The sequence below is a fragment of the Vicugna pacos genome, chromosome 36 (genome assembly GCF_048564905.1).
Source record: "Vicugna pacos chromosome 36, VicPac4, whole genome shotgun sequence".
Taxonomy (NCBI): Eukaryota; Metazoa; Chordata; class Mammalia; order Artiodactyla; family Camelidae; genus Vicugna; species Vicugna pacos.
In genome coordinates, this window is record NC_133022.1 from 4,399,524 (window position 1) to 4,411,563 (window position 12,040).

At 35.1% G+C, this 12,040-nt stretch overlaps 1 non-coding gene across 1 annotated transcript; it reads right to left on the reverse strand.

Moving 5' to 3' along the window:
* Positions 1–11,133: 11,133 nt before the first annotated feature.
* LOC140691726 (small nucleolar RNA SNORA18) lies at positions 11,134–11,266 on the reverse strand. Its single transcript, XR_012067412.1, has one exon. It is a non-coding gene; the product is annotated as a small nucleolar RNA SNORA18 (small nucleolar RNA).
* Positions 11,267–12,040: the final 774 nt, after the last annotated feature.

Consider the following 12,040-nt stretch of genomic DNA (forward strand, 5'->3'; position numbering starts at 1 on the left):
CCTGATGTGCACCCAAAAGCGGGATTGCTGGATCATAGGGTAAGTCTATTTTTAGTCTTTTAATGAATCTCCCTACTGTTTTTCCACAGTGGCTGCCCCAAACTACATTCCCACCAACAGTGTTGGAATGTTCCCTTTTCTCCACAGCCTCTCCAGCATTTATTGTTCCTGGACTTTTAAGTCATGGCCATTCTGACTGGTGTGAGTTGATAAATTACTGTAGTTTTGATTTGCATTTCTCTTACAATTAGCAATATTGAGCATTTTTTTTTCATGTGCCTGTTGGCCATTTGTATATCTTCACTGGAGAAATGCTTGTTTAGGTCCTCTGCCCATTTTTGGATTGGGTTGTTTGTTTTTTAATATTAAGTTGTATGAGCTGTTTATGTATTCTGGAAATTAAGCCTTTGTCAGTTGAATCATTTGCAAATATATTCTCCCATTCCGTAGGTTGTCATTTTGTTTTTCTTATGATTTCCTTTGCTGTGCAAAAGCTTATAAGTTCAGTTAGGTCCCAATGGTTTGTTTATTTTTGCTGTTATTTCTATAGTTCAGGTAGACTGCCCTAGGAGAACATGGCTGAGATGTATGTCAGATAATGTTTTGCTTGTTTTCTTCTAAGAGGTTTATACTGTCTTGTCTTATGCTTAAGTTTTTAAGCCATTATAAATTATTTTTGTGTATAGTGTGAGGGAGAATTCTAACTTCATTGATTTACATGCTGCTGTCCAGTTTTCCCTAAACCATTTGCTAAATAGACTGTCTTTACTCCACTGTACATTCTTCCCTCCTTTGTCGAAGATTAGTTGACCAAAAGATTTGTGGGTTCATTTCTGGGCTCTCTATTCTGTTCCATTGATCCATATGTCTGTTTTTATACCAATACTATACTGTTTTGATTGTAGCTCTGCAGTATTGTCTGAAGTCTGGGAGGGTTGTTCCTCCAGCTCTGTTCTTTTTCTTCAGTAATGCTCTGGCAATTCTAGGTCTTTCATGATTCCATATAAATTTTAGGATGATTTGTTCTAGTTCTGTGAAAAACATCTTGAGCAATTTGATAGGGATCTCATTAAATCTGTAGATTGCTTTGGGCAGCGTGGTCATTTTAACAAGATTAATTCTTCCAATGGAAGAACATGGGATATCTTTCCATTTCTTTAAGTCCTCTTAAAATTTCTTAGTGTTTTGTATGTCTCCACATAAAAGTCTTTCACTTCCTGGGTCAGATTTATTTCTAAGTTTTTTTTTGGATGCAATTTTAAAAGGGATTGTTTCTTTACTTTCTTGTCTGGTTGATTCATTGTTAGTGTAAAGAAATGCAACTGATTTTTAGATGTTAATCTTGTCTCCTGCTGCCTTGCTGAATTCTTTTGCTAACTCTCATAGTGTTTTTTTCTGTGGAACATTTAGGGTTTTCTATATATAGTATGTTATCCATATATAATGACAATTTTACCTCTTTTTTTCCAATTTGGATCTCTTTTATTTCTTCTTCTTGCCTGATTGCTGTGGCTAGGACTTCCAAGGCTATGTTGAATAGGAGTGGTGAGAGTGGGCATCCTTGTCTTGTTCCAGATTTTAGTGGGAAGGTTTTCAGTTGCTGGCTTTAAGTTTGTCATAAATAGCTTTTATTATGTTGAGATATGTTCCCTCTATACGCACTTTTGTAAGAGTTTTTATCATAAATGTATGAACTTTATCAAATGCCTTTTCCAAATCTATTGAGATTATCATGCAGTGTTTGGCCTTGCTTTTGTGGATGTGGTGTATCACATTGATTGACTTGTGTCTGTTAAACCATCCTTGTGTTCCTGGGATGAACCCAACTTGATCATGATGTATGATCTTTATTATGTACTGTTGGATTCTGTTGGCTAATGTTTTGTTGAGGATTTTTACACCTATGTTCCCGTAGTGATATTGGCCTGTTATCTTCTTTCTTGATAGTGTCTTTGTCTGGTTTTGATGTCAGGGTAATGGGGGCTTCATAGAATGAGTTTGGGAGTACTCCGTCCTTTTCAATCTTTTGAAGAGTTTGAGAAGGACTATTACGTCTTCTTCATTGTATGTTAATAGAAGTCTCTAGTGAAGCCATCTGGTCCTGGATTTTTGTTTTCAGGGAGATGTTTTGCTTTTGTTTCTGTTTTTGCTTTATTGCTAATTCTGTTTCATTTCTAGTGACTGGTCTGTGATTCAGTCTTGGTGGACTACATATTTCCAGAAAATTGTCCATTAATTCTAGGTTGTCCAATTTGTTTCCATGTAATTCTTTATAGTATTCCCATGATATTTTGAATTTCTGTGGAATTTGTTGTAGGAGGCAAATTATTAATTGTTTTCAAGATTGCCCTAGTGTATTTCATGCTCAGTAAAGCAATTGTTTATAACTAGTAAACTGAGTAGATTATTTCTAAGTCTTACTATTTTTAGCCTTTGCCCCAAAATGAATTGTGAATCATCACATCCCTTTAAAAAAGCTTTGTTTCATTGAGGGCTTAGAGGCAAAACAGGACCCTGGGGTTGTTCCTAGGAAAAACCAACAGGTGGGAATGGACATGCTCATTGGGGGTGATGACCGCCATCCATTCATCTAGAACTGCTAATATGTTACTATATACATTGAGCTCTCTTCAGCTTTTTTTATTCTATCATATTGAAGTACATACCTTTTCTTATACCAGTACCATACTATCTTTATTACATTAGCTTTATATTAAGTCTTGAAATCAAACAGTGCAACTTAGTTTTTTTCAAAATTGTTTAGAGTGTTCTAGGTCTAGTGTTCTTTTTTTTAACATTTTTTATTGATTTATAATCATTTTACAATGTTGTGTCAAATTCCAGTGTTCAGCACAATTTTTCAGTTATTCATGGACATATACACACTCATTGTCACATTTTTTTCTCTCTGAGTTATCATAACATTTTGTGTATATTTCCCTGTGCTATACAGTGTAATCTTGTTTATCTATTCTACAATTTTGAAATCCCAGTCTATCCCTTCCCACCCTCCACCACCCTGGTAACCACAAGTCTCTATTCTCTGTCTATGAGTCTATTTCTCTCCTGTATTTATGCTTTGTTTTTGTTTGTTTGTTTGTTTTTGTTTTTTAGATTCCACATATGAGCGATCTCATATGGTATTTTTCTTTCTCTTTCTGGCTTACTTCACTTAGAATGACATTCTCTAGGAGCACCCATGTTGCTGCATATGGCGTTATGTTGTCAGTTTTTATGGCTGAGTAGTATTCCATTGTATAAATATACCACTTCTTCTTTATCCAGTCACCTGTTGATGGACATTTAGGCTGTTTCCATGTTTTGGCTATTGTAAATAGTGCTGATATGAACATTGGGGTGCAGGTGTCGTCCTGAAGTAGATTTCCTTCTGGATACAAGCCCAGAAGTGGGATTCCTGGGTCACATGGTAAGACTATTCCTAGTCTTTTGAGGAATCTCCACACTGTTTTCCATAGTGGCTGCACCAAACTGCATTCCCACCAGCAGTGTAGGAGGGTTCCCCTTTCTCCACAGCCTCTCCAGCATTTGTCATTTGTGGATTTTTGAATGATGGCCATTCTGACTGGTGTGAGGTGATACCTCATTGTAGTTTTGATTTGCACTTCTCTGATAATTAGTGATATTGAGCATTTTTTCATGTGCTTTTTGATCATTTGTATGTCTTCCTTGGAGAATTGCTTGTTTAGGTCTTCTGCCCATTTTTGGATTGGGTTGTTTATTTTTTTCTTATTGAGTCGTATGAGCTGCTTATATATTCTGGAGATCAAGCCTTTGTCGGTTTCACTTGCAAAAATTTTCTCCCATTCTGTAGGTTTTCTTCTTGTTTTACTTCTGGTTTCCTTTGCTGTGCAGAAGCTTATAAGTTTCATTAGGTCCCATTTGTTTATTCTTGCTTTTATTTCTTCTAGGAGAAAATTTTTGAAATGTATGTCAAATAATGTTTTGCCTATGTTTTCCTCTAGGAGGTTTATTGTATCTTGTCTTATGTTTAAGTCTTGGATCCATTTTGAGTTGATTTTTGTGTATGGTGTAAGGGAGTGTTCTAGCTTCATTGTTTTACATGCTGCTGTCCAGTTTTCCCAACACCATTTGCTGAAGAGACTGTCTTTATTCCATTGTATATTCTTGCCTCCTTTGTCGAAGATGAGTTGACCAAAAGTTTGTGTGTTGATTTCTGGGCTCTCTATTCTGTTTCATTGGTCTATATGTCTGTTTTGGTACCAATACCATGCTGTCTTGATGACTGTAGCTCTATAGTATTGTCTGAGGTCTGGGAGAGTTATTCCTCCAGCCTCTTTCTTTCTCTTCAGTAATGCTTTGGCAATTCTAGGTCTTTGATGGTTCTATATAAATTTCATTATGATTTGTTCTAGTTCTGTGAAATACGTCCTGGGTAACTGGATAGGGATTGCATTAAATCTGTAGATTGCCTTGGGCAGTGTGACCATTTTAACAATATTGATTCTTCCAATCCAAGAGCATGGAATGTCTTCCCAGTTTTTAAAGTCTTCTTTAATTTCCTTCATCAGTGGTTTATAGTTTTCTGTGTCTAATTCTTTCACCTCCTTGGTTAGATTTATTCCCAGATATTTTATTACTTTGGGTGCTATTTTAAAGGGGATTGTTTCTTTACTTTCTTTTTCTCTTGATTTATCATTAGTGTAAAGAAATGCAACTGATTTTTGAACGTTAATTTTGTAACCTGCTACCTTGCTGAATTCTTCGATCAGCTCTAGTAGCTTTTGTGTGGACCTTTTAGGGTTTTCTATATATAGAAACATGTCATCAGCATGGAGCTGGGTCTTGTGTTTTTTGTATTTGTTGCTGTTTTATCCATTCTGCCCATCTCTGCCTCTTATTTGGATAGTTTTTAATAGACCATTGTATATAATGTAATTATGATCTGTTTGGATTTCAAGCTACCCTTGGTGTTACTAGTTTCCTATTTGTCCTGTTTTCTTTGTGTCCTTTTCCTCTTGCCTGCCTTCTTTTAAGTTAAGTCGTTACTGTTGTTTAAATGAATCCCTACTGTCTTCACTCTTGGCTTATTAGCTCTGACTCTGTTAGGTTATATTGGTTGCTCTAGACTTGGCACATCATTTACCGATAATAGTCAATCTTCATATAATATACTAGTTTACATAGAGTGTACAATTCTTGAAAAAATAACCTGCAATTTCTCCCTTCCTATTTAATCCTCCTTTACTTCTTCATACGTTATAATCCCCCATGATATGTTATTGTTAGTGTGGTTTAAATAATCATTATCTTTTAAAAATAGTAAAAGTGTGAAACAAACATTATATTTACCCAAGTATTGATACTTGCTGGCTTGTAATTCCTATGTTTAAATTCAAAAGTCCATCTAGATGGTGTCATTTTCTTTTTGCTTGATGAATTTTCTATTAAGATTTCTTACAGTGCAGCTCTGTTTCCAGTGACTCCTGTAAGCTTTTGTTTGTCTGTTACTAAGTTATCTTTGTTATTACTTAGTTTAGAGTTCAATGATAACGTTCCTCTCCCTTGTTAAGGATGTTCCTCCATTGTCTCCTTTTGGATAGTTTCTCAAAAGCAGTTTGCTCTCATTCTGTCTTTACTGTTTTTAGTGTCTTTTTTTTCTCTGACATTTAAATTCATTTTTTGATTTATAATCATTTTAAAATGTTGTGTAAAATTCCAGTGTATAGCACACTTTTTCAGTTATACATGAACATATATATTCATTGTCACATTTTTTTCCTCTGTGAGCTAACATAAGAGCTTGTATATATTTCCCTGTGCTACACAGGGTAATCTTGTTTATCTATTCTATAATTCTGAAATCCCTGTCTATGTCTTCCAACACCCTGCCTACTTGGCAACCACAAGTTTGTATTCTATGTCTGTGAGTCTGTTTCTGTTTTGTATTTATGCATTTTTTTTAGATTCCACATATGATTGATGTCATATAGTATTTTTCTTTCTTTTTTTGGCTTACTTCACTTAGAATGATGATGTGGTATATTTATACAATGGAATACTACTCAACCATTAAAACTGGCAACATAATGCCATTTGCAGCAATGAGGATGCTCCTGGAGAAAGTCGTTCTAAATAAATTCACTTTTTTATCACTAAATATGATGTGATGTATCATTGTGTGGTTTTCTTTGTATTTATTGTATTTAAGGTTTGTCAATGTTTCTTGGATCTGTGGGAGTATGATTTTTATGAACCTTAAAAAAAATTAGCCATTATTTGAAAAGTAGTTTTCCTGTCCTCTCCCTCTCTCCTGATTTTGACCTCAATGACATACGTGTTAGAAAACTGAATGTTTTCTGACCGGTCACTTATACTTTGTCTATTTGTATTTCAGTCTCTTTCTGCTTAAGTTTGGATTGTTTCTATTGTTGATTCTTAGTTTCCTGATTTTCTGCAATGTCTAATCTGCTATAATCCCAGCAGTGTGTTTTTTTTTCCAATCTTATATATTACTTCCCTGAAAGTGCCAATGTTTTTCTTTATTTTGAATCAACCGTTGCTCTGCTTCCTTTTGCTCTACCTTTCTACTACGTGGAGTATATTTATAATAACTTCTTAATAGCTTTGTTGAACAGATGTATCATTTACCCACTTCGAGTGCATAAACCAATGTCTTTTAGTATAGTAACAGAGTTGGGTACCCATTCACACAATAAACTTTATTTTCATCATCTTTCAGGGAAACTCTGTACCCATTAGCAGTCACTCGCCATTCTTTCTTCATCCTCTCCGGCCCAGGCAACCACTAGTCTATTTTCTGTCTCTATAGATTTGATTATTCAAGACTCCTCATGTAAATGGAAGCAGATCTTTTGTGACTGCTTTTTTTCCCCCACTTAACATAATGGTTTCAAGTTTCATCCACGTTGTAACATGTTCAGTACTTCATTCTTTTTTTTAATGAAAAACATTCCTCTGTATGAATATGTTACATTTTAGTCATTTGTCAGTTGAATGACCCTTGGATTGTTTCTCCTTTTTGGCTGTTATGAAAAATGCTGCTGTGAACACTTGTGTAAAGTTTATTGTGTGGACATACACTTTCTTTTCTCTTGGGTGTGTACCTAGAAGTGGAATCCCTGGCTCATATGCTAACTTATGTTTAACCTTTTAAGGAATAAGCAAGCTTTTCCCCAAGAAGCTACACCAGTGTAACCTTGTTTAATGCTCTTGTCTGCTAATTCCATTATCTTTTCCCATTTCTGATTCTGTATCTGTTGATTGTTTCTTTTGCTGGTTCTGGGTCATAATTTTTTCCTTTGCCTGCCTGATCATTTTTGCTTGGATTCCAGACATAGAGTGTTGGGTGCTAGATTTTGCTGTACTCCTTAAAGCAGTGCTGGATGCTCTTCTCACATGCAGTTAAGCTACTGGGACTTAGCTGTATCCTTTTGAATCTAGTTACTAGGTTTTCTTAGGGTATGTCCAGGGCATCTTTTAGTTTATGGATGATTTAGCCCCAATACTTAGGTAGTGCTCTCCTGAGGATTTTATGTGATGCCATGTGTTTTGGGAATTATTTCCACTCTTGCTGGTGGAGCCATGAACCACTCCTAGTTCTGTATGAGCTCTGGGCTTCTTTGTCCAACTGTTTTTTGTTTGTTTTTTTAAATATAATTGTACTGAAGTATAGTCAGTGTACAAAGTTGTGCCAATTTCTGGTGTACAGCACTGTGCTTCAGTCATATAGGAACATGCATACATTCATTTCCATATTCTTTTTCAACATAAGTTACTACAAGGAAGTGAATATAGCTCCCAGTGCTCTACAGTATAAAGTTGTTTCCCCTGAATTTAGGATGGTGTCCTCTTACACAGATCAGAATTCAACCTGAGTCTAAGGGGGCTCTGTGCTGCCCGCTCCTCCAAGAGAGGCTGTCCTGCCAAATCCAGCCATTTTGGCCTCCCTGAGTATTGATCTCTACCCCTCAACTCAGTGTGACTGTCATCCTCTTGAGTTTCCCGTTCTCTGTGCTGCGGCTTGGAACCTGCCTTCTGGCACTAAACTCAGGCAGACATCGGGCGTGCATCCTTGCTTTCCCTCTTCTCAGGAATAAACTTCTATGCTCAGTGGTAGAGCGTGTGCTTATCAGCATGCATGTAGTGCTGGGTTCATTCCCCAGTGCTGCCATTAACGTAAATAAATTGACAAACCTTATTACTTCCCCCCAAACTTACAAACAAAAAACCAAATAAAAATATCATTATTCAGGTTTATTGGGTAGAATTTTGACAATTTGCACATATGGAATATATTTCATGAATATACATATATACAGTATTCTGCACATATTTATAGTTTACATATATGCACTGAACATTGTTTTTAACTAGAGATTAGAGCTTTAGCTTTTAAACCTACATAGTTAAGAAATGAATAAAGCCAACCACAAAATAAAAATCAAAAGAATGCAGTAACTTGATCATAAAGGAGAGTCCAATATTCTTACACATATTCAACGAATCAATCATGAAGTTATAAATGATAAATTGTTCATTTTTTTTTGTTTTTTAAAGATTTCACATTTAACTGATATTATAAAGTATGTTTCTTTCTTTTTCATGCCTACTTTACTTAGAATGATGATCTCCAGGTCCATCCATGTTTTTGCAAATGACATTATTTTATTCTTTTTTATAGCTGAGTAGTATTCCATTGTATGTATCTGTGAATGTATATGTAAATGCCATATCTTTTTTATCCAGTCTTCTGTTGATGGACATTTGTGTTGTTTCCATGCCTTGGCTATTGTAAATAGTGCTGCTATGAACACTGGTACAGGTGATCTTCTGAATTTTATTTTACTCCAGGTATATGCCCAGGTGTGGGATTGCTGGATCACATGGTAAATCTATTTTTAGCTTTTTAAGGAGCTTCCATACTGTCCTCCATAGTGACTGCACAATCCACACTACCATGAACAGTATAGGATTGTTCCCTTATCTCCACACCCTCTCCAGCGTCTATTATTTGCAGATATTTTAATGATAGTCTTTCTAGCTGATGTGAATTGACTTCTCATTGTAGTTTTCTTCTGCATTTATGTGCCAATTAACAATGTTGAGCAATTTCTCGTGTGTCTATTGGCCATTTGTATGTCTTCATTGTTGAATTGCTTGTTTTGCTCTTGTGCCCATTTTTAGATAAGTATACTTGCTTTTTTGATTTTAAGTTGTATGTGCTGTTTGTGTTTTTTTTAAATTAGTCCCTTGTCGGTCTCACCATTTGCAAATATTTTCTCCCGTTCTGTATGTTAACTTTTTGGTTTTTTTGATGGTATCCTTAGATGTGCAAAAGCATTTAAATTTACTTAGATCTCTTTTGTTTATTTCTGCTTTTATTTCCATTACCACAGGAGCTGGTTCAAAAAATATATTGTTGTGATTTATGTGTGAGAGTGTTCTGCCTGTGTTTTGCTCTCAGACTTTTATAGTATCAGGTCTTATGTTGAGTCTTGAATCCATTTTGAGTTCATTTTTGTATATATGATGTTAGTGAATGTTCTAACCTCTGTCTTTTACAGGTAGCTGTCCAGTTTCCCCATCACCACTTATTGAAGAGACTGTCTTTTCTCCCTTGTGTATCCTTGCCTCCTTTGTCATAGATGAATTGACCATAATCATATGGGTTTACTTCTGGACTTTCAATCCTGTTCCATTTATCTTTGTGTCTGTTTTTGTGTAAGGACCATAATGTTCTGATTACTGTAACTTTGTAGTATAGTCTGAAGTCAGAGAACATGGTTCCCCCATCTCCATTCTTCTTCAAGATTGTTTTGGCTCTTTGGGTTTTTTTTTTGTGTTTCCATATATATTTAATTTTTTTTTTGTTTGCAGCTTTTGTGAATAATGTCATTGGTAATTTGATAGGAAGTGTATTGAGTCTGTATGTTGCCTTGGGCATTATGGTGTTCAGGTCATTATTCTCAAAATATTTTATTTATTGCCTGCTACTTTGCCCAGGCACCCCAATTTTCCATGTATTAGTCTGCTAGAAGTTCTCACACAGCTCACTGTTATGCTGTTCAGTTATTTAGCCTACTTTTCTTGTGTTTCCTTTTGCCTATCTTTTGTTATCATGTCAACAGGTTGATCAATAATTTTTCTGTAGTTTCTAATTTGCTATTAATACATTCCTGTGCATTTTCCTTCTTAGAATTTGTATTTTTTACCACTAGAAGTTTGGCCTGAACCTTTCTTATGTGTCCTTTGTGTTTACCTAGCATGCTTAATATTTTTTTCACCATCTTTAACGTATGAAGTATAGTTATATTAGCTGTCTAGGATCCTTTTTAAAATAATTCTGCCATAAATATATTTCAAGTTCTGTTTCTAATTTTAAATGTGAAATGTTTTTCTTTTGTATTGTGTAATAGGCAAAATTATGTAAGTCAATAAACTTTTTAAGAAATTCACATGTTCTAATTCCTTCCACTGCCCATCCCCTTACTTCCTCTTATGTTTCTGTCATAATCTTCAGGATAGCCCTTTCAAAAAGAATTTTTGCTCAAGCTTGAAATTTGTATACTGACAGGCATATGTAGAATAGATAAATAAGATTACACTGTACAGCACAGACAAATAGATACAAGATCTTGTGGTAACTCACAATGAAAAAAATGTGACAATGAATATATGCATGTTCATGTATAACTGAAAAATTTTGCTCTACACTGGAAATTGACACAACTTTGTAAACTGAGTATAACTCAATAAAAAATGGCAAAGCAGAAATAAACATTAATATATAATTTAAAAAAGAATATTTGTTCAATGAACTGTTTTCCTGTCATTCAGGCCATAATTCTTTTAGTTGAGCTTCTCTGATCTCTAGTAGAACACGGACACACTTCTAAATTTCCTAACTTGCAACCTTTGGGATCCAGTTTCCTCATGCAGGTTACTTTAGGACTGTTACATATTTGGGGTCAGGGAAGATGGATCTGCCTGTTTCTGAGTTTTCAACAATTTCTAAACATGAATTAAGTTCAAATCACACAGATCACAGTCTGGAACAGTACTGATTTTTGAGATATGATAATACCTAAGATACAAAAGATTTTTTAGGTATTTTCATAGTTTATTTAGCAGCTCTGTCTTGTAGCTCTTTCCCACAGATCTAGCATGCTGTTCTCTGAGGAAAGGTTTCCACACAGTTACTCTGTGAGGCACTTCCATTGATGTAGGTCTACAGAAAAAGCCCCATCAGGTGATTGTCTTTTTTTAATTGAAATATATTCATTTTACAATGTTGCATTAATATCTGGTGTACAGCATAATATGCCAGCCATCCATATACACACATATATTCATTTTCATATTCTCTATCATAATAGGCCCTTGCAAGACATTGAATATAGTTCCCTCTGATATACAGTAAGCACTTGTTGTTTATTTTCTATAGAGTAGTTAGTATCTGCAAATCTTGAACTCCCAATTTATCCCTCCCCACCCCCTTCCTCCCAAACAACCATAAGTTTGTTTTTTGTTCTGTTTCTAATGATTGATCTTTCTTCTTCTTATGGGTATCTTAGTCAGCCATAGCAACCCTGATAAAATAATGCTGACTGGGTGACTTAAACAAAATAATTTTAGTTTTTCAGTTTTGTATGCTAGAAGTCCAGGTTAAAGCTCTGGTAGCATTTTGTTTCACATATCCATTCCACAGTCTGTGCATCTGGGGCAAGACCGAGAGGGGAGATGGGGAGAGAGAGACAGAAAGTGAGTGAGCACAATTACTCTAATGTGTCCTAGTCCTTTGACAACGTTTCCAGGTGCATCAGATTAGGGCCTTACCTTTAGACCACTTTTAATACTAATTACCTCCCCAAAGGACCAAATACTATCATACTATCACAGTGGAAATTAAGACATTAACATATGAATTTTGGGGAGACACAATCTTTCAGTACTCATCATGCATGCTATTTTTTAATTGTTTTTTCTTTCTTTGCATTCTTGGTAATTTTTATTTGAAGTCAAACAATATGAATTTTAC